Below are 23,593 nucleotides of genomic sequence, written 5' to 3'. Positions count from 1 at the left end.
GGTAAACCTGTGTCTTATGGGTTTGTTGTACAGATTAGTTTATCTCTCAGGTATTAAGCCTAGTATCCAATAATTATTTTTCCTGGTCCTCTCCCTCTTTCACCCTCCACCTTCCAATAGGCCCCAGTGTGTGTTGTTCCCCAATTATGTATCCATGTGTTCTTACCATTTAGCCCCCACTTATCAGTGAGAACATGTGGTGTTTAGTTTTCTGTTCCTATGTTAGTTTGCTAAGGATAATAGCTTACAGCTCCATCCATGTCTCTGCAAAGGACATGATCTCATTCTTTTTCATAGATGCCTTGTATTCCATGGTGTATATGTATCACATTTTATTTATCCAGCCTAAATGATGGGCATTTAGGTTGATTCCATGCCTTTGGTATTGCGAATAGTGTTGCAATGAACATACATGTGCATGTGTCTTTGTAATAGAAAGATTTATATTCCTCTGGGTATATACCCAGTAATAGGATTGCTGGGTCGAATGGTATTTCAGTCTTTAGACCTTGAGGAATCGCCACACTGTCTTTCACAATAGTTGAACTAATTTACACTCCCACAACAGTGTGTAAGCATTCATTTTTCTCCACAACCTTGCCAGAATCTATTATGTTTTGACTTTTTAGTAATAGTCATTCTGGATGGTGTGAGATGGTATCTCTTCATGGTTTTCATTTGTATTTCTCTAATGATCAGTGATGAACTTTCATGATTGTTGGTCACATTATTTCTTACTTTGAAAAGTGTCTTTTCATGTTCTTTGCCCATTTTTTATGATTTTTGTTCTTGTAAATTTGTTTAAGTTCCCTATAGATACTGAATATTTAACTTTTGTCAGATGCATAGTTTGCAAAAATTTTCTCACATTCTGTAGGTTGTATGTTTATTCTGTTGATAGTTCTTTTGCTGTGCAGAAGCTCTTCATTTTAATCAGATCCCATTTGTCAATGTTTGCTTTTGTTGCAAATGCTTTTGGCTTCTTCATCATGAAATCTTTGCCGATGCCATGTCCTGAATGGCATTGCCTAGGTCATCTTCCAAGGTTTTTTTAGTTTGGGTTTTACATTTAAGTCTTTAATCCATTGAGTTACTGTGTTCTCACACTGTGTATTAGTCTGTTTTCATGCTGCTTATAACAACATACCTGACACCGGGTAATTTTTAAATAAAAGAGGTTTAATGGACTCACAGCTCCATATGGCTGAGGAGGCCTCACAATCATGGTAGAAGGCAAAAGGCACACCTTACATGGTGGCAGCCAAGACAGAGTTTGTGCAGATAAACTCCCCTTTATAAAACCCTCAGATCTCATGGGACTTATTCACTATCACAGGAACAGCACAGGAAAGTCCTGCCCCGGTGATTCAATTACCTCCCACTGGGTCCCTACCAGGACACATGGGAATTGTGGGAGCTACAATTTAAGATGAGATTTTGGTGGAGACACAGTCAAACCATACCATAGTGCTCTAAATAACTACCTGACACTGGATAATTTATGAAGAAAAAAGGTTTAATTTACTCAAAGTTCTGCAAGCTTTATAGGAAGCATGACAGGGAGGCCTCAGAAAATGGATAATCATGGCAGAAGGCGAACGAGAAGCAAGCATATCTTACTATGGTGAAGCAAGAAAGAGAGAAAAGGGGGAGATTCTATACACTTTTAAATGATTAGATCTTGTAAGAATTCATGAACTCAACATCACAAGAACAGCAAAGGGAAAATCCACTTCCATGATTCAATCACCTCCCACCAGGCCCCTCCTCCAATTTGCCATAAGATCTGGGTGGGGGCACAAATTCAAACCATATCATTCTGCCCGTGTCCTCTCCAAAATCTCATGTCCTTTTCCATTTCAAAACCAGTCATGCCTCACAACAGTCACCAAGGTCTTAACTCATTCCAGCATTAACTCAAAAAATTCAAAGTCTCATCTGAGACAAAACAAGCCCTTCCACCTATGAGCTGGTAAAATCAAAAATAAGGTAGTTATTTCCAAGATACAATGGGGGTGTGAAAGGAAAATATCTTGGGCACCCCAAATCACTAAGCTAAAAGTAATACTCAAACTGGAAATTCCTCAGGGCAAACCTGCCTCCCATTCTATTCAAAGTCATCCTCTGCTCACTATGATAGATGCATATTCTAATTGCCTTCATTGGAAAGGCTTATCAGAAACTGAAAAGAATGCAATCATTTGTCTCTCACCTATCTGTGACCTGTGACCTGGAAGCCCCCTCCCTGCTTCGAGTTGTCCTTGTCTTCCTGGACAGAGCAAATGTACTTCTTACATATACATGAGATTGATGTCTCATGTCTTCCTAAAATATCTACAACCAAGCTGTGCCCCAACCACCCTGGGCACATGTTGTCAGGACTTCCTGAGGCTGTGTCATGGACAAGTGTCCTCAATCTTGGCAAAATAAACTCTAAATTAACTGAGACCTGTCTCAGATTTTCAGTTTACAAGGGTTCAGGCATTGCATGTTCACATTCCAAATGGGAGAAGTTGGCCAAAACAAAGGAGTGACAGGCCCCTTGCAAATCTGAAGCCCAGCCCAATAAGTCTTAAAGCTCCAAAATCTAATTTGACTTCATGTCTCACATCCAATCAACAGTGACACAAGGTACGCACTCCCAAGGCCTTGGGCAGCTCTAAGCCTGTGGCTTTGCAGGATACAGCACCATTGGCTGCTTTCAGGAGCTGGTATTGAGTGTCTGCTGCTTTTCCAGACACACAGTGTAAACAGTCAATGGATATAGCATTCTGGAGTCTGGGGGATGGTGGCCCTCTTCTCACAGCTCCACTAGGCTGTGCCCCAGTGGAGACTCTTTGTGGGGTCTCCAACCAACCCTACATTTCCCCTCTGCACTGCCCTAGTAGAGGTTCTCCATGAAAGTTCCATCCCTGCAACAGTCTTCTGCCTAGACATCCAGCCATTTCCATATATCCTCTAAAATCTAGGCAGAGGCTCCCAAACCTCAGCTCCTACCTTCTGTGGACCCACAGGCCCAACACCACTTGGAAGTTGCCAAGGGTTAGGGCTTGCACCCTCTGAAGCAATGGCCTGATCTGTACCTTGGCCCCTTTTAGACCTGTCTGGAGCTGGAGCAGCTGGGGTGCAGGGTGTCATGTACCAAGGCTGCACAGAGCAGTGGGGCTCTGGGTCCAGTCCAGGAAACCATTTTTACCTCCTAGGCCTCCAGGCCTGTGATGGGAGGGGCTGCTATGAAGATCTCTGCAGTGTCCTGCAGATTTTCTCCCTATTGTCTTTGCTATTAATATTTGGGTCCTCTTTACTTATGTAAATTTCAGCAGTTGTCTTGAATTTCTCCTCAGGAAATGGGTTTTCTTTTCTACCTCATGGCCAGGCTGCAAATTCTCCTAACATTTATGCTCTGCTTCCCTTTTAAATATAAGTTCTAATTTCAGACCATCTCTTCATGCATATGAGTGTACACTTTTACAAACATCCAGGTCAAATCTTGAGTGCTTGTTAGCTTAGAAATTTCTTCTGCCAGATACCTTAAACCATCTCTCTCAAGTTCAAAGTTCCACAGATCTCTAGGGCCATCAGAGATCTGGTGGGAACTGGAGTAAAGGTCACTTGTGCTGTGCTTTAGCAGATGCCACCAGTCTCTTTGCAAAGACATAGCACAAGTGACCTTTACTGCAGTTCCCAATAAGTTTCTCTTCTTCATCTGAGACCACCTCAACTTGGACTTCACTGTCCAAATCACCTTGAACATTTTGGTCAAAACCATTCAACAAGTCTCTAGGAAGTTTCAAACTTTCCCACGCCTTCCTCTCTTTTTCTCAGCCTTTCAAAATGTTCCAACTTCTGCCCATAACTCAGTTCCAAAGTCACTTCCACATTTTCTGGTATCTTTATAGCAGTGCCCCATTCTCAGGACCAATTTTCTATATTAGTTTGTTCTTACACTGCTATAAACAACTACCTTGGGACTGGGTAATTTATAAACAAAAGAGGTTTTATTGACCCACAGTTTTGCAGGCTTAACAGGAAGTATGACTGGGAGACTTCAGGAATCTTACAAACATAGCAGAAGGCGAGGGGCAAGCAAGCATGTCTTACCATGGCAGAGGAGAGGAAGAGCAGAGTGGGAGATGTCACACACTTTTAAACCATCAGATCTCATGAGAACTCACTATCATGAGAACAGCAAGGGGGAAATCTGTCCCTATAATCACCTCCCACTAGGCCCCTCTTCCAATTTGACATGAGATTTGGGTGGGAATAAAAATCCAAACCATATTATCCATGTTGAGTTAATTTTTTTATATGGTATAAGGAAGGAGTCCAGTTTTAATTTTCTGCATATAGCTAGTCAGTTATCCCAGCAACATTGATTGAATAGGGGATCCTTTCCCCACTTCTTCTTTTTATCAGGTTTGTCAAAGATTAGATAGTTTTAGGTGTGTGGTCTTATTTCTGGGTTCTATATTGTGTTCCATTGGTCTATCTGTCTGTTTTTGTACCAATACCACACTGTTTGGGGTTCTGTAGCCCTGTAGTATAGTTTGAAGTCATGTAAGATGATGCCTCTGGCCTTGTTCTTTTTGTTTAGGATTGTTTAGGATTAACTTGGCTATTCGGGTTCTTTTTGTTAATTAGCTATTTCTATTTAAAAAAAAAAGTTTTGAAAACTCTAGTTGTTTTTTGTTTTTGTTTTTTTTTTTTTTTTTTTTAAGACAGTCTTACTCTGTCACCCTGTGTGGAGTACAGTGATGTGATCATGGCTTACTGAAGCCTTTGATCTCCTGAGCTCATGTGATTCTCCTGCCTCAGCCTCCTGAGTAACTGGGACTACAGATGTGTACCACCATGCCTAGCTAATTTTTAAATTATTTTTTCTAGAGACAGGGTCTTGCTATGTTGTTCAGGCTGATCTTGAACTTCTGGCCTCAAGCCATCCTTCTGCACTGGCCTCCCAAAGTGCTGGGATTATAGGCAGGAGCCACTGCACTCTCCTAAAGTAGTAGTATTTTCATTATTTGTCACAGAAAGAAAAAAAGGAGAGGGATGAGAAGCAGAGATGTCATTAGAATAAACCTGACATCCTAAGCATTTCTACTTATTCCACTGCATAGGATTTAAGAAGAAAACTTTAATAACATAAATAAGAACTGTGTACTTTAAACCAAAACTAACATTATACTCAGTGATAAAACAACATTAATATTAGGAACTTGCTATTATCATATTTTAAATGGCTCTGAAATCCTTTGGCAGTTCAATAAAACAAGAAGAAGAAATAAAATATATGGATCTCAAAAATAATAAACTATTTTTGTATATAAAAACATGTATATGTATTTATAAGATTAATTATATATCTAGAAATCCCAAAGAAATCAAGTGAAGAAATATTTTAGCATTAATAAGGCACTCCTGTATATATGATGCAAATGAACTATTAATAATTTCCCTTTATACTCATAACAAAGTACAAAATACTGTGGAAAAACATTCCAATCAACATATCAATATAAACTATAACATAATCTTTAAAAAAATGTGTGGCACCTACCAATTCTTAAATGAGATAGCATATCACAATCCTACATATGCAGATTATTTTGATCATTCCATTTTTCCTATATTAATTCATAGAATAATCTTCTGTCCAAAATGTATTTGAAATTTAACAAGGTGATTCTAAATTTCACTTGGAGGAAATCAAGACTGATTTTAAAAAGAAAATGTGAAAAGATGATTAAAAATGAGATGGTCATTGACATTCTAGATATAAAAATACACTATGAATAAATGATATTGTCTTTGTCCTGGAATTGAACTATAACTTCTTCCTCCCTCTCCACAAAATAATACAACATTTCCACATATTTAGCAGAATAAACATTAAACAAAAGAGAAAACAAATATCTAAGTAAGAAAGAAAATTTATTATATGGTGATGCAATAAAGGTTATTATTTAAGGAAAAGAATTTCTTGCTTCATGTCATGCTCCAAATTATATCCCAGATTGTCATTAAATTCAAACTTCACAAAAAATTAAAATACATTGTAGTTGAATATCTAATATAACAGTGAAAATAGACTTTCTAAGCATAAAGGTATGAAAGAAAGAACAAGGAAAAATTCAATAGATGTGACTATGTAATATTTTTAATCTTTTTTACCTCTTCAAGTAACTTTGAAACATCATTTGCCCAAATATGGTAGACAAAGTTTACTGTTCTTATTATGCGAAGAGCTCATACAAATCATCCTCAACCACAAAATCCCCAATAGAATAAGGGACAATAGGCATGAAAAGAAAACGTATAGAAGTAACTTATATGTTGGATAAATATTAAATATTTTAGTCTCAATAATAAGAGGAGTAAATTGATACAATATTTTATCAAAATTAACAAAGTTTTACTTAAGTACTATTACTTAATATTGGAAAGGCTAATGTAGCATTTGTCCTCTCATACACTGATAGAAGGCTTTTATTGTCAGATATTTTGGGGGAAATAACTGGATAGCATCCATTTACATATTTATGTGCTGAAAACTAGTACTTGCATTTCTAATCCACTAAGTAAATTATACATTCAGACACGATTGTATGCCAAGCTATTTACAGCTCTTTTACCATATTTTGCTGCATAACAAATTTCCACACATTTAGCAGCTTTGTAACAACTATTTAATAGCTCACAGTTCTGTAGGTCAGAGTCTTGGCATGATGTGCCTGGATCCTCTGCCCAAGGTTGAAATCAAAGTGTTCTCAAGGTTGTACTCTTTTCTGGAAGCCCTAGAGACGAATCCACTTCCAAGCTCAGTCATTTGCTGGTAAAATGCAGTTCCTTGCAGTTAGAGAGCAGTCACTTTACCTTGCTGGCTGCCCCCAGAACCAGGCAGCTTCTAGAGGCCCTGACCATCTTCGAAGATTGCTTGAGTGCACAGAAACCTTCATGGGCTTTTAATCTCTGTGATTTTCCCTTCTGCCACCAGCCAAAGTAAACTTTACTCCTACAGGGGCTCATGTGATTAGAATAGGCCCACCTGGATAATCTGCTTATTTTAAGGTCGGCTGTGCCATATATATAACAAATTCCTGCAAATGATATCACATCATCTTCACAGGTTCCAATAATTTTGGGCAAGGAGACTTGGGGGCCACTTAGAGTTCTGCTTGACATAGCGCCTTATTTTAATAGTAAAATTTAGAAAACAAGTTGGCTCATAACACTAGAATACTTCCATGATGTATCTATATTTTAGGATATGAGAAAGCCATAAAAGCTGATGCCTTCAAACAATAATTATTACCTGGAGAATGTACTCAAATATAATGTTAAATTGAAAAGAAGGAAAAAAACTTCCTAAAATACATAAAATTAAGATGCTACAATCAAATATATGTGTGTGTGTGTGTGTGTGTGTGTGTGTGTGTGTGTGTGTGTGTATGTGTGTATATAGAGAGAGACTTATTGGCTATTTTTAGAATCTAATAAAAGTTATACATGTTTTCCCCAAGAAAACATAAGCATATACAGCAGATTGAATATAAAGTAGATTGTCCACAAGGTCCCTAGAGAGTCCAGGTTAAGAACACATAACTAATTGTATGTGTCTCTAAAGGCAATATTAAAGGCAATACAGTCTCCTGTGTTCACTTGAACAATCATCTATTGTAGACAGCACCCCATTCTGTGTTCCTGCAGGCAGTCTTTTATCGTATTCTTATCACTCAGTATTTCTGGAAATCACTAGGGAAGGCTTCCAAGTCTACTTTCATTGCCCTTTGCTACCTCTTGCTCTAGACTTCTACTCTTAGCTTCTTGGCACCTGGTAACCTTTTTTTGGGTGTGCAATTAAAGCTGCCTTCAAATTTAATGAGCCACAGATGCAAACCCAGTCTCCTTCTTGCATTCTTTGAAAGCTCACTTAATATAGGCCACAGAGTCTAACTAAGTTGTATAAAAGACTAGATAACATAAACATGCTACAGAGCAAAAAACAAAAGCCTGAGGTTGTCAGATGCCCCTCCTCCTCAAGCCATTGGCCATGTACCTATTCAGGGCATCCCAGACATAACATCTCACAGGTCATCTTGCTCTTGAACTTGACCTGCAAACATGTCCAAGGGGTCCTCTTATTTCTCAGAAAGGAGTCTCTTTAGTCCTGTCTTCTTTCTTCTAGTGCTATAGGAGTTAAGAAGAAATCACTTAGGCAGATAGTAGGGGTATGGAAGTCCTTGGTAAGGCTTTTCTCTTTAATGAAAAGCAGCCCCAAATTATTTTCTAACAAAGGGTAGCCTGTAAAGTCAAGCTGCAGACATAAACAAGCAAGCTGGAAGCTTGGACAGTGAATGCCGCCGGCAGAAACTAGGGACTAGGCATGTTCACGATGGCAGCTCCGTCTTCCCTTCTCTGCCCTTCACCTGTATAGTAAGGAGCAGACAAGATGGCCCTAGCCAAGGGGAGAATTTGTTTGCATAGTAAGATTAGGGTGGGGGGACCAGCCTTCCCCGAATGCTATGTAAACAACACACCTGATGGAACCAATCTGTGAGCCCTACGTAAATAAGACACCACCTCCTCAAGCCAGACTATAAAATCTGGCGCATCCACTGTTGGCTGGTTTTTCTGCTTGGAAATCCCCTCTCTCAATAGAGAGCTTTTTTTCTTTCTCTTCTCTTCTGCCTATTAAACCTCCACTCCTAAGCTCCTCGTGTGTGTCTGTATCCTAAATTTTCCTAGCACCAGACGAACGAAACCTAGGTACATACCCCAGACAACATAGCCACTTCACTAGGACCTAGCATACTACTTGGCCCTCCCTAGAAGCATTCTTCTTTTCTTCCAATTCAAGATTAATTTCCTTTTATCTTGTCCCATATCCTGAGCAACATGGCACACTATTTAACTTTTTTCAAAGAATATTGCCAGGATGAGACAGGGAGTCAACAGTGAACTTTCCAAACTCTTGGCTATTCAGTTGGTTAGATGTGCCATTCAGGGGACACGTCCAGTGGTTGTAGCTCTGTACCCAAGCTGGTCATGTTCCTATTGGTCATGTTCCTATTGGTAGTCTCTAATCCTGTCAAGGTAAGGGGAATACGGGTTGTTCTATCTTTCGTGATAGGCCAGGCTTACAACATGCTTTGCGCACACCCTTCCTAAAAGTAAGCAGTATTTCTTAGACAGTCACTATTAATCACATTTAGAAAAAATTTCTACAAATAATCTGCTAAAATATATTAATCCAACATGTAAGACTAAGCAAGTAACAACACAGTGTCAGGCTTTTCATTTGGACTATTTCACCTGCTTACAACATTTGCTGGAAAAAGGGGGGCCTACTTAAGGAAAACCTGAATTATACAGTCCTGACTAAAAGTACCCCAGAAATGTTTCTTTCAGAGCAGACAGGGCCTAACCTAAACTTTAGTTTCCACTATACAGAACACAACATGTATGAGAAATCAATACTTCATCATTAGCAACAGTAAAAACATACTGACAACTTCAAAGTAGTAGTTTATCTTTGTTCCACAAACATACCCATTTAAAGGAATATACTAAAATAAAATACACAGGAAAATACAGATATCATTTTCTGGCTTTTAAGTTTATTTGCACGTATTTTTAATATTACTTATAAAGAATATAGTGCCATATTGAGTCTGGCTTAATTATTATGTAAATATGATATTTCCAGTGATAATCATACTTTCTAGGATAAATTACACTTCCACTAAATTTAAACTGAAAAAACACTAATTCTTCCAATGTAAACAAGTGCTGTTTCAGAATAAAAGAGCAGTCAGAAATCTGAGATTGTTTACTTCAAAATGAAAATACCTAAAGATTAGTCAGCTACTTGTGATAAGAAACAAGAGCGGCCAAAACAATTTATGCAAACCTAGTACTAATAATTTATCAGCTACATTTTGACATTGTTAATACAATTGCTCTCTGCATCAACTGATGTGACAAGAGGAAGATGTGAATGTTTTCTTAATTCAGAAACATATTTTGAAGAAGAACTTATTTAAATACAAGTTTTAAATAAACTATTAAAATAACAGGAATATGAATACGTTCACCTAGCTAGCAACAGAAAATGTAATCTGGAATGAGCAACTTACTGTTTATATGCTTACTCTTGATGATGAGCATTCCATATTCTAAGTTGTATTTAACACATAAGGCAGTTTCTCAGGATGCTAAGGAGAAGAACGACTTCATTTTGTGAGCTAACTACCTCACAAGAGAAAACACTGTAGAGTCAATGTAAAATAGTGCCATTCTTTAAATCATGAAGTCGTGATTTTTGAGTCAAGGATACAAGAGAGAGCACTCAACAAGGCTGTATCTCTCAGGAAGTCCTATATTTTAGAAAAAATATGAGAATAGAGTTTTAGATTCTTTCGTAGTTTATCATCTTAATTTTTATGTATATCCCCAAGGGGCCAATTACTAAATAAAATCTGTTGTTCAGGAGTTTGCCCTGAAGTAGTTAAGGAGCTGAGCAGGGAGAATATTAACAGCTCCATCCTCAGGGTACAAATAGTAGCATGTAAATCTGAGGATAGATTGGTTTTATGAGGTGAAGCAGGGGAACAATCCATTGAAAGAGCACTTTACACCAACTTTCAAGAATACAGTTGAAGAATAAGCCCTTGAATTTATGTGACTCCAGCTCTCTAGTTTCAATGAACCTGTTTCCATTTCTATAAGTTTAATCACACTGTAATATTTTACCGTTAACAGATTTGTTCAAGCAAAAATAACATGACTTGGTTAACTACAAACATAGCATTCACTGGTAACCATTCTTCTGGTTTGAACTTATTATTTCAATGAACACCTAGTAACCCTAGTAATAGATCATTAAAAAAGAAACACTTGACTTTAGTGTATAAACAATATTTTTAAAGTAGTACTTAATTTTTGAATGGATAATGTGCTCATATGATTCAAGAATCAAAACACAGAATGAATACTTGGTATACAGTCTTTCTCCACTTTGTCCCCAACCACCTATTTCCCCTCTCTGGAAGCAAACAATGTTATCACTGGTATCCTTTCACAAACATTTTAGCAAGTGCCTATCTGTATATATTTTTATATACTCCCTCTTTCTACCTTTTTCAGACAAATGGTAGAAGACTGTAAATGTTTCACATTTTGTACATGTGTGTTTAATTAACAATATATCTTGAAACACATTTCATATCAACACACAGAAGGCTTCCTCATTCTTAAGAGATGCTTAATATTCTATCGGATGCATAGACAATAGTTTAACCCGTACTCTATTGTCAGACCAGTGGTTTGCAATATTTTGCTATGTCAAATACTACTGTAATATATAACCTTGCATTTTCATCATCTTGCATGTTTATAAACAAATTTGTAGAACAAATTATGGTCTTCTGGAGCATTTTTAAGCTTTCATCAAAGATTATATATGATTCTTGGTTCTTGGGTATTAAGGTTGTACTCCTAGGCATTTTAGCTTTCTACTGCTACTGTTTTGTTATATCTTCTAAGGCTTGTATTTTTGAGTTCTATTCATTTCTGTATTTCAATTGTGTATCCATTTATCTTTCTGAATTTTCTTATTGTTTGTCATATAGTTTTAGGTTGATTCTTTTGGGTTTTATAGATAGTATCATGTTATCTGTAAAACAATAGTAATTTTATTTCCCTCTTTCCAATATTTATACTTCTTTATTTGAACAATTTTTGGGGTACAAGTGGTTTCTGATTATATGGATAAGTTCTTTAGTGATGATCTCTGTGATTTTCATGTACCCATCACCTAAGAAGTGTACACTGTATCCAATATGTACTGTTTTATCCCTCATCCACCTCCTTGGAGGGTGAGCCCTTCCCTGCAAGTCCCCAAAGTCTATTATATCATTCTTATGCCTTTTCATCCTCACAGATTAGCTCCCACTTATGAGAACATACGATATTTGGTTTTCCATTCCTGAGTTAACTCACTTAGAATAATGGCTTCTAACAAAACACATTATTTTATTACTTTTTATGGCTAAGTAGTATTCCATGTGTATATATACCACATTTTCTTTATCCACTTGTTGGTTGATGGGCACTTAGGTTGATTCCATGTGTTTGCAATTATGAATTGTACTGTTATAAACATGTGTGTGCAGGTATCTTTTTCATATAATGACTTTTTTTTTCCTTCAGGTAGATACCCAGTAGTAGGATTGCTGAATTAAATGGTAGTTCTACTTTTAGTTCTTTAAGAAATCTCCATAGTAAAAACCACTATTTTCATAGTGGTTTTACTAGTTTACAGTCCAACTAGCAGTGTAAAAGTGTTCCCTTTTCACCACATCCACACCAACATCTATTATCTCTTGGCTTTTTAATTATGGCCATTATTTCAGGAGTAAGATGGCATCGCACTGTATTTTTCATTTGCATTTCTCTGATAATTGGTGATGTTGAGCATTTTTTCATGTTTATTGGTTGTTTGTATATCCTTTTTTGAGAATTACCTATCCATGTCCCTTACTTGCTTTTTGATGGGATTATTTCTTTTTCTTGCTGATTTTAGTTACTTGTATCTTCTGGATATTAGTCCTTTGTAAGATACATAGTTTGTGAATATTTTCTCCTACTCTGTTGGTTATTTATTTTGCTGCACAGAAGCCTTTTAGTTTAATTAAGTCCCACCTATTTTATCTTTGTTCTTGTTGCATTTACTTTTGGGGTCTTAGTCATGAATTCTTTGCCTAGAGCAAATATCTAGAAGTTTTCCAATGTTGTCTTCTAGAATTTTTATTATTTCAAGACTTAAGTCTTTGATCCATCTTGAGTTTATTTTTATATAAGGTGAAAGATGAAAATCCAGTTTTATTTTTTCACATGTGGTTATCCAGTTTTTCCAGCACCATTTGTTGAATAGGGTATCCTTTCCCTAATTTATGCTTTCTTTTTGTATGCTTCATCAAAGATCAGTTGGCTATAAGTATTTGGTTTTATTTCTGGGTTATCTATTCTGTTTTATTGGTCTACTTGCCTATTTTTATACAAATACTATGCTGTTTTGGTAACTATAGCCTTGTAATATAATTTGAAGTAATGTGATCCCTCCAGATTTGTTCTTTTTGTCTGGTATTGCTTTGGATATGTGAGCTCTTGTTTTTGGTTCCATATTAATTTTGGGATTTTTTTCTCTAGTTCTGTGAAGAAAAATGATGGTATTTTGATGGAAATTGCATTGAATCTGTAGATTGCTTTGGACCATATGATCATTTTCACGATATTGATTCTACCCATCCATGAGTATGGGATGTGTTTCCATTTGTGTTATCTATGATTATATTAGTTTGTTTTCATGCTGCTCATGAAGACATACCCAAAACTGACAACAAAAAGAGGTATAATTGGACTTACAGTTTCACATGGCTGGGGAGTCATCAGAATCAGGGAGGTGAAAGGCACTTCTTACATGGTAATAGCAAGAGAAAATGAGGAGATGCAAAGCAGAAATTCCTCATAAACACATCAGATCTCATAAGATTTATTTGCTATCAGGAGAATAGCATGGGAAAGACTGGTCCCCATGATTCAATTACCTCCCCCTGGGTCCCTCCCACAACATGTGGGAATTCTGGGAGGTACAATTCAAGTTGAGATTTTGGTGGGGACACAGCCAAACCATATCATTCCACCCTGCCTCATCCCAAATCTCGTGTCCTCACATTTTAAAACCAATCATGCCTTCCCAACAGTCCCTCAAAGTCTTAACTCATTTAAGCATTAACCCAAAAGTCTAAATCCAAAGTCCCATCTGAGGCAAGGCAAGTCTCTTCTGCCTATGAGCCTGTGAAATCAAAAGCAAGTTAGTCACTTCCTAGATACAATGGGAGAACAGGCATTCAGTAAATACAGTCATTCCAAGTGGAAGAAATTGGCCAAAACTAAGGGGCTACAGGCCCCATGCAAGTCCGAAATCCAGCAGGGCAGTCAAATCTTAAAGTTCCAAAATGATCTCCTTTGACTCCATGTGTCACATCCAGGTCAGGCTGATGCAAAAGGTGAGTTCCCATGGTCTTGGGCAGCTCCAACCCTGTGGCTTTGCAAGGTACAGCCTCCCTCCCAGCTGCTTTCTCAGGCTGGCATTGAGTGTTCTGGCTTTTCCAAGTGCAGGAGGGCAAGCTGTTGGTGAATCTACAATTCTGGGGTCTGGAGGCCTTCTTCTCACAGCTCCACTAGGCGGTAACCCAGTAGGGACTCTGTGTGGGGGCTTCAAACCCACATTTCCCTTCCACATTGCCCTATCAGAGGTTTCCTATGAGGGCTCTGCCCCTGCAGCAAACTTTTGTCTGGGCATCCAGGAATTTCCATACATCTTCTGAAATCTAGGTGGAGTTTTCCAAACCTCAATTCTTGACTTCTGTGTACCTGCAGACTTAACACCACGTGGAAGCTGCCAAGGCTTGGGGCTTCCACCCTCTGAAACCACAGTCCAAGCTGTTTGTTGGACCCTTTCAGCCATGGCTGGAGCTGCTGGGACACAGGGCATCAAGTCCCTAGGCTGCACACAGCACAGGGACCCTGGGCCCAGCCCACGAAACCACTTTTTCCTCCTGGACCTCCAGGTCTGTGATGGGAGGGGCTGCCGTGAAGATCTCTGATATGCCCTGGAAATACTTTCCCCATGCTCTTGGGGATTAACATTAGGTTCCTCACTACTTATGCAAATTTCTATAGCTGACTTGAATTTCTCCCCAGAACATGGGTTTTTCTTTTCTATCATAGAGCCTGAAAATTTTCCAAATTTTTATGCTCTGCCTCCCTTATAAAATTGAATGCCTTTAACAGCACCTAAGTCACCTCTTGAATGCTTTGCTGCTTAGAAGTTTCTTCCACCAGATACCGCAAATCATCTCTCTCAAGTTCAAAGTTTCACAAATCTCTAGGGCAGGGGCAAAATGCTGCCAGTCTCTTCGCTAAAACATAACAAGAGTCACCTTTCCTCCAGTTTCCAACAAGTTCTTCATCTCCATCTGAGACCACCTCAGCCTGGATTTCACTGTCCATATCACTATCAGCATTTTGGGCAAAGCCATTCAACAAGTCTCTAGGAAGTTCCAAACTTTTCCACATTTTTCTGTCTTTTTCTATGCTCTCCAAACTGTTCCAACCTCTGCCTGTTACCCAGTTCCAAAGTCACTTCCACACTTCTGGGTATCTTTTCAGCAATGCTCCACTCTACTGTTACCAATTTACCATATTAGCTTGTTTTCACACTGCTGATGAAGACATACCTGAAACTGGTAACAAAAAGAGGTTTAGTTAGATTTACAGTTCCACATGGCTGTGGAGGCTTCAGAATCATGGCAGGAGGTGAAAGGCACTTGTTACATGGAGGCAGCAAGAGAAAATGAGGAGAAGCAAAAGCAGAAACCACCAATAATCCCATCAGATTTCATGAGACTTATTATTCACTATCACAAGAATAGCACAGGAAAGACCAGCTCCCATGATTCAATTACTTCCCCCTGCATCCCTCCCACAACATGTGGGAATTCTGGGAGATACAATTCAAGTTGCGAATTGGGTGGGGACACAGGCAAACCATATCAATGATCTTTCAGCAGGGTTTTGGAGTTCTTCTTGTAGAGATCTTTTACCTCCTTGGTTAAGTATATTCCTAACTTTTATATTTTTTCTGCAGCTGTTATAAAAGGGGCTGAGTCTTGATTTGACCCTCTGCTTGTTTGTTGTTGGTGTATAGTGGTGCTACTTATTTATGTACATTGATTTTGTATCCTGAATTAATGAATCATGAACTAAAATCCTGGAATATGTATGAAAAGTCAATTAATCATAATTTTTACTATGTTCACATTTTTATAACCAAAATGTATAAAAGATTCTACATATTCTCTTTTAATTTAATTTAAATAATATTTTTCTCTACAAGAGCTCTCTTCTTTATGATTTCCCTGCCAGTCAACCTGTGAACTTAGATACTATCAGGAACATTAACAAATGATCTAAGGACCCTGATGCCACAAGCAAGAGTCTCATACTTCATTTCGTCAGTCAGCTGGTAAACTGCATTGGCAGAGCAAATAGTGGATAGGTGACTGCTGTGTTGTTGTTGTTGTTTTTAAGATATAAGATACTTAACAGTGTTTAAATGTTAATGTTTAGAATTTCTTTTAATAGGTCGTAGGTTAAGGAAAATAAATGGGACCAAAGACCACAGAACAGGTAGAAGGACCAGCTCTGTTTAAATGGGAGGAAGAGTACGCACAATGTATAATACAGCAAAGGGAGTTGGCTAATCATATCTGGATGTTCTGTGTTCTGTACAAAAGGATATGAATTTCCTGAGGAGTTTAACTCCTGGTTAAAAACCTATGTGTGATTTTTTCAGATCTGACCATAGGCAGTTACGAAGGCTTTACCTGTATGGTACCTGGTGTATCCTCCCTATACCAGACTTGGTGCACAGCCAGTGCGTTGTAGTCTCTGAAGGAAGTTGCGGTCAAGAACTCAGGCCTCCCTGGCTAGTCATGTTCTTGGCGTATTTATATTCCTAGTCCTAAAGTTTTCATTACTAAATCTCTATTTGAGACCTTGGACAGAGGTCTTGGAAACCTATTTCTCTACTCTCAGAACCCAGATTTTTCCCTGTCTTTTTTTTTTTTTTTTTTCTTATTATACTTTAAGTTCTAGGGTACATGTGCATAACGTGCAGGTTTGTTACATATGTATACATGTGTCATGTTGGTGTGCTGCACCCATCAACTCATCAGCACCCATCAATTCATCATTTATATCAGGTATAACTCCCCAATGAAATCCCTCCCCCATCTCCCCTCCCCATGATAGGCCCCAGTGTGTGATGTTCCCCTTCCCGAGTCCAAGTGAGCTCATTGTTCAGTTCCCACCTATGAGTGAGAACATGCGGTGTTTGGTTTTCTCTTCTTGTGATACTTTGCTAAGAATGATGGTTTCCAGCTGCATCCATGTCCCTACAAAGGACACAAACTCATCCTTTTTTATGGCTGCATAGTATTCCAAGTGTATATGTGCCACATTTTCTTAATCCAGTCTGTCACTGATGGACATTTGGGTTGATTCCAAGTCTTTGCTATTGTGAATAGTGCCGCAATAAACATACGTATGCATGTGTCTTTGTAGTAGCATGATTTATAATCCTTTGGGTATATACCCAGTAGTGGGATGGCTGGGTCATATGGTACATCTAGTTCTACATCCTTGAGGAATTGTCATACTGTTTCCCATAATGGTTGAACTAGTTTACAATCCCACCAACAGTGTAAAAGTGTTCCTATTTCTCCACATCCTCTCCAACACCTGTTGTTTCCTGATTTTTTAATGATTGCCATTCTAACTGGTGTGAGATGGTATCTCATTGTGGTTTTGATTTGCATTTCTCTGATGGCGAGTGATGATGAGCATTTTTTCATGTACCTGTTGGCTGTATGAATGTCTTCTTTTGAGAAATGTCTGTTCATATGCTTTCCCCACTTTTTGATGGGGTTGTTTGTTTTTTCTTGTATATTTGTTTGAGTTCTTTGTAGATTCTGGAAATTAGCCCTTTGTCAGATGAGTAGATTGCAAAACTTTTCTCCCATTCTGTAGGTTGCCTGTTCACTCTGATGGTAGTTTCTTTTGCTGTGCAGAAGCTCTTTAGTTTAACTAGATCCCATTTGTCAATTTTGGCTTTTGCTGCCATTGCTTTTGGTGTTTTAGACATGAAGTCCTTGCCCATACCTATGTCCTGAATGGTACTACCTAGATTTTCTTCTAGGGTTTTTATGGTATTAGGTCTAACATTTAAGTCTCTAATCCATCTTGAATTAATCTTCGTATAAGGAGTAAGGAAAGGATCCAGTTTCAGCTTTCTACTTATGGCTAGCCAATTTTCCCAGCACCATGTATTAAATAGGGGATCCTTTCCCCATTTCTTGTTTTTGTCAGGTTTGTCAAAGATCAGATGGTTGTAGATGTGTGGCATTATTTCTGAAGGCTCCGTTCTGTTCCATTCGTCTATATCTCTGTTTTGGTACCAGTACCATGCTGTTTTGGTTACTGTAGCCTTGTAGTATAGTTTGAAGTCAGGTAGCGTGACGCCTCCGGCTTTGTCCTTTTGACTTAGGATTATCTTGGCAATGCGGGCTCTTTTTTGGTTCCATATGAACTTTAAAGCAGTTTTTTCCAATTCTGTGAAGAAACTCATTGGTAGCTTTATGGGGATGGCATTGAATCTATAAATAACCTTGGGCAGTATGGCCATTTTCACAATATTGATTCTTCCTATCCATGAGCATGGTATGTTCTTCCATTTGTTTGTGTCCTCTTTGATTTCACTGAGCAGTGGTTTGTAGTTCTCCTTGAAGAGGTCCTTGACATCCCTTGTAAGTTGGATTCCTAGGTATTTTATTCTCTTTGAAGCAATTGTGAATGGAAGTTCATTCCTGATTTGGCTCTCTGCTTGTCTGTTACTTTTGGGCTGAGATGATCGGTTTTCTAAATACACAATCATGTCATCTGCAAACAGGGACAATTTGACTTCTTCTTTTCCTAACTGAACATCCTTGATTTCTTTCTCTTGCCTGATTGCCCTAGCCAGAACTTCCAACACTATGTTGAATAGGAGTGGTGAGAGAGGGCATCCCTGTCTTGTGCCAGTTTTCAAAGGGAATTTTTCCAGTTTTTGCCCATTCAGTATGATGTTAGCTGTGGGTTTGTCATAAATAGCTCTTATTATTTTGAGGTACGTTCCATCAATACCGAATTTATTGAGCGTTTTTAGCATGAAGCGCTGTTGAATTTTGTCAAAAGCCTTTTCTGCATCTATTGAGATAATCATGTGGTTCTTGTCTTTGGTTCTGTTGATATGCTGGATTACGTTGATTGATTTGCGAATGTTGAACCAGCCTTGCATCCCAGGGATGAAGCCCACTTGATCATGGTGGATAAGCTTTTTGATGTGCTGCTGAATCCAGTTTGCCAGTATTTTATTGAGGATTTTTGCATCGATGTTCATCAGGGAGATTGGTCTAAAATTCTCTTTTTTTGTTGTGTCTCTGCCAGGCTTTGGTATCAGGATGATGTTGGCCTCATAAAATGAGTTAGGGAGGATTCCCTCTTTTTCTATTGATTGGAATAGTTTCAGAAGGAATGGTAGCAGCTCCTTCTTGTACCTCTGGTAGAATTCAGCTGTGAGTCCATCTGGTCCTGGGCTTTTTTTGGTGGGTAGGCTATTAATTATTGCCTCAATTTCAGAGGCTGCTGTTGGTCTATTCAGGGATTCAACTTCTTCCTGGTTTAGTCTTGGAAGAGTGTAAGTGTCCAGGAAATTATCCATTTCTTCTAGATTTTCTAGTTGATTTGCGTAGAGGTGTTTATAGTATTCTCTGATGGTAGTTTGTATTTCTGTGGGGTTGGTGGTGATATCCCCTTTAGCATTTTTTATTGCGTCTATTTGATTCCTCTCTCTTTTCTTCTTTATTAGCCTTGCTAGCGGTCTGTCAATTTTGTTGATCTTTTCAAAAAACCAACTCCTGGATTCATTGATTTTTTGGAGGGTTTTTTGTGTCTCTATCTCCTTCAGTTCTGCTCTGATCTTAGTTATTTCTTGCCTTCTGCTAGCTTTTGAATGTGTTTGCTCTTGCCTCTCTAGTTCTTTTAATTGTGATGTTAGAGTGTCAATTTTAGATCTTTCCTGCTTTCTCTTGTGGGCATTTAGTGCTATGAATTTCCCTCTACACACTGCTTTAAATGTGTCCCAGAGATTCTGGTATGTTGTATCTTTGTTCTCATTGGTTTCAAAGAACATCTTTATTTCTGCTTTCATTTCGTTATGTACCCAGTAGTCATTCAGGAGCAGGTTGTTCAGTTTCCATGTAGTTGAGCGGTTTTGATTGAGTTTCTTAGTCCTGAGTTCTACTTTGATTGCACTGTGGTCAGAGACAGTTTGTTATAATTTCTGTTCTTTTACATTTGCTGAGGAGTGCTTTACTTCCAATTATGTGGTCAATTTTGGAATAAGTGTGATGTGGTGCTGAGAAGAATGTATATTCTGTTGACTTGGGGTGGAGAGTTCTATAGATGTCTATTAGGTCCGCTTGGTGCAGAGATGAGTTCAATTCCTGGATATCCTTGTTAACTTTCTGTCTCGTTGATCTGTCTAATGTTGACAGTGGAGTGTTGAAGTCTCCCATTATTATTGTATGGGAGTCTAAGTCTCTTTGTAAGTCTCTAAGGACTTGCTTTATGAATCTGGGTGCTCCTGTATTAGGTGCATATATATTTAGGATAGTTAGCTCTTCCTGTTGGATTGATCCCTTTACCATTATGTAATGGCCTTCTTTGTCTCTTTTGATCTTTGATGGTTTAAAGTCTGTTTTATCAGAGACTAGGATTGCAACCCCTGCTTTTTTTTGTTCTCCATTTGTTTGGTAGATCTTCCTCCATCCCTTTATTTTGAGCCTATGTATGTCTCTGCATGTGAGATGGGTCTCCTGAAGACAGCAGACTGATGGGTCTTGACTCTTTATCCAGTTTGCCAGTCTGTGTCTTTTCATTGGAGCATTTAGTCCATTTACATTTAAGGTTAATATTGTTATGTGTGAAATTGATCCTGCCATTATGATATTAACTGGTTATTTTGCTCATTAGTTGATGCAGTTTCTTCCTAGGCTCGATGGTCTTTACATTTTGGCATGTTTTTGCAATGGCTGGTACCGGTTGTTCCTTTCCATGTTTAGGGCTTCCTTCAGGGTCTCTTGTAAGGCAGGCCTGGTGGTGACAAAATCTCTAAGCATTTGCTTATCTGTAAAGAATTTTATTTCTCCTTCACTTATGAAACTTAGTTTGGCTGGATATGAAATTCTGGGTTGAAAATTCTTTTCTTTAAGAACGTTGAATATTGGCCCCCACTCTCTTCTGGCTTATAGAGTTTCTGCCAAGAGATCTGCTGTCAGTCTGATGGGCTTCCCTTTGTGGGTAACCCGACCTTTCTCTCTGGCTGCCCTTAAGATTTTTTTCCTTCATTTCAACTTTGGTGAATCTGGCAATTATGTGTTTTGGAGGTGCTCTTCTGGAGGAATATCTTTGTGGCGTTCTCTGTATTTCCTGAATTTGAATGTTGGCCTGCCCTGCTAGGTTGGGGAAGTTCTCCTGGATGATATCCTGAAGAGTGTTTTCCAATTTGGTTCCATTTTCCCCCTCACTTTCAGGCACCCCAATCAGACGTAAATTTGGTCTTTTGACATAATCCCATACTTCTTGCAGGCTTTGTTCATTTCTTTTTCTTCTTTTTTCTTTTGGTTTCTCTTCTCGCTTCATTTCATTCATTTGATCCTCCATCGCTGATACTCTTTCTTCCAGTTGATCGAGTCGGTTACTGAAGCTTGTGCATTTGTCACGTATTTCTCGTGTCATGGTTTTCATCTCTGTCATTTCGTTTATGACCTTCTCTGCATTAATTAGTCTAGCTGTCAATTCTTCCACTCTTTTTTCAAGATTTTTAGTTTCTTTGCGCTGGGTACGTAATTCCTCCTTTAGCTCTGAGAAGTTTGATGGACTGAAGCCTTCTTCTCTCATCTCGTCAAAGTCATTCTCTGACCAGCTTTGATCCATTGCTGGCGATGGGCTGTGCTCCTTTGCAGGAGGAGATGCGCTCTTATTTTTTGAATTTCCAGCTTTTCTGCCCTGCTTTTTCCCCATCTTTGTGGTTTTATCTGTCTCTGGTCTTTGATGATGGTGACGTACTGATGGGGTTTTGGTATAGGTGTCCTTCCTGTTTGATAGTTTTCCTTCTGACAGTCAGGACCCTCAGCTACAGGTCTGTTGGAGATTGCTTGAGGTCCACTCCAGACCCTGTTTGCCTGGGTATCAGCAGCAGAGGTTGCAGAAGATAGAATATTGCTGAACAGCGAGTGCACCTGTCTGATTCTTGCTTTGGAAGCTTCCTCTCAGGGGTGTACTCCACCCTATGAGGTGTGGGGTGTCAGACTGCCCCTAGTGGGGGATGTCTCCCAGTTAGGCTACTCAGGGGTCAGTGACCCACTTTAGCAGGCAGACTGCCCCTTCTCAGATCTCAACCTCTGTGTTGGGAGATCCACTGCTCTCTTCAAAGCTGTCAGACAGAGTCGTTCGCGTCTGGACAGGCCTCTGCTGCTTTAGCTGAGCCCTGTCCCCAGAGGTGGAGGCTACAGAGACAGGCAGGTTTCCTTGAGCTGCTGTGAGCTCCACCCAGTTCGAGCTTCCCAGCGGCTTTATTTACCTACTTAAGCCTCAGGGATGGCGGGCGCCCCTCCCCCAGCCTCGCTGCTGCCTTGCGGTTAAATCGCGGCAGACTGCTGTGTTAGCAAGGAGGGAGGCTCCGTGGGCGTGGGACCCTCCCGGCCAGGTTTGGGATATAATCTCCGGTGTGCTGGTGTTACAGCGCAGTATTGGGGTGGGAGTTACCCGATTTTCCAGGTGTTGTGTGTCTCAGTTCCCCTGGCTAGGAAAAGGGACTCCCTTCCCCCTGGCTTCCCAGGTGAGGGGATGCCTCGCCCTGCTTCAGCTCTTGCTGGTGGGGCTGCAGCAGCTGACCAGCACCGATTGTCTGGCACTCCCGAGTGAGATGACCCCAGTACCTCAGTTGAAAATGCAGAAATCACCGGTCTTCTGTGTCGCTGGCGCTGGGAGATGGAGACTGAAGCTGTTCCTATTCGGCCATCTTCTTTTCCCTGTCTTAGCCCTCTCCTTTTCCCATCCCTCTGGCCCTCATAAAGCTGCCATAAAACTGAAGCCCTCAACAGTGAGATGATTCCCACATCTGTGCTAATCCACTTGATCCTGAACAGGAACACCATTCCATGGAGGAAATGGAACACGGGGAATTTGTGCCTTCTCATGTTTTAGCCTCTGGCCTGTACCATCACAGAGATCAAAGGCTTAACTTTCATTTTTGACTTGTTTGAATCAGGTATTCTGACACCTGACACTCAGCTCTCTCTCCCAATTTAGCTGAGCTCCACACAATCCCTTCTAAAACGGTGTTCAGAACCTTGTTTCTTTGTTCCTAGCCATGTGATCTTGAGCACACCGTTTACCTAAACGTCAATTTTATTGCCTATAATATAGGGATAAATATAAAGATAACAGCTAACGTTTACAGAGCTATAAGGATTACTTAAAATGAGGCATAAAAATACTTAGTACTGAATAATTTTGAAAACCAAGATGAGTTGTTTATACATTGCTAAACAAATTTTTAGTTAATTTTGTTTCTTTTTTGAATAGGTAATATATAAATGTGGTTAAAAATGCAAAGAAAAAATATATATTATAAAAGTAATTAACCTTATTTCCTGGTATTTATTTCCTACTAATATTGCATATTTGGCATAATATTATAATTTTAGGTATTATGCCCTAGGAAAGTAGAACTATTAATTTCCCCAAAATCTACATAAAATATTTAATCATAGAAATTTAATATACTATGATTAATGTGTGTCCTATTTTAGCTCTTTTTTTCTGCATCAATCTTTTTTCTTTTTTTTTTTTTTTTTTTTTTTTT

This window comes from Piliocolobus tephrosceles, chromosome 5 (genome assembly GCF_002776525.5).
Source record: "Piliocolobus tephrosceles isolate RC106 chromosome 5, ASM277652v3, whole genome shotgun sequence".
Lineage (NCBI taxonomy): Eukaryota > Metazoa > Chordata > Mammalia > Primates > Cercopithecidae > Piliocolobus > Piliocolobus tephrosceles.
The sequence above is the reverse complement of the archived record's forward strand: the minus strand, read 5'-3'. Positions refer to the sequence as shown.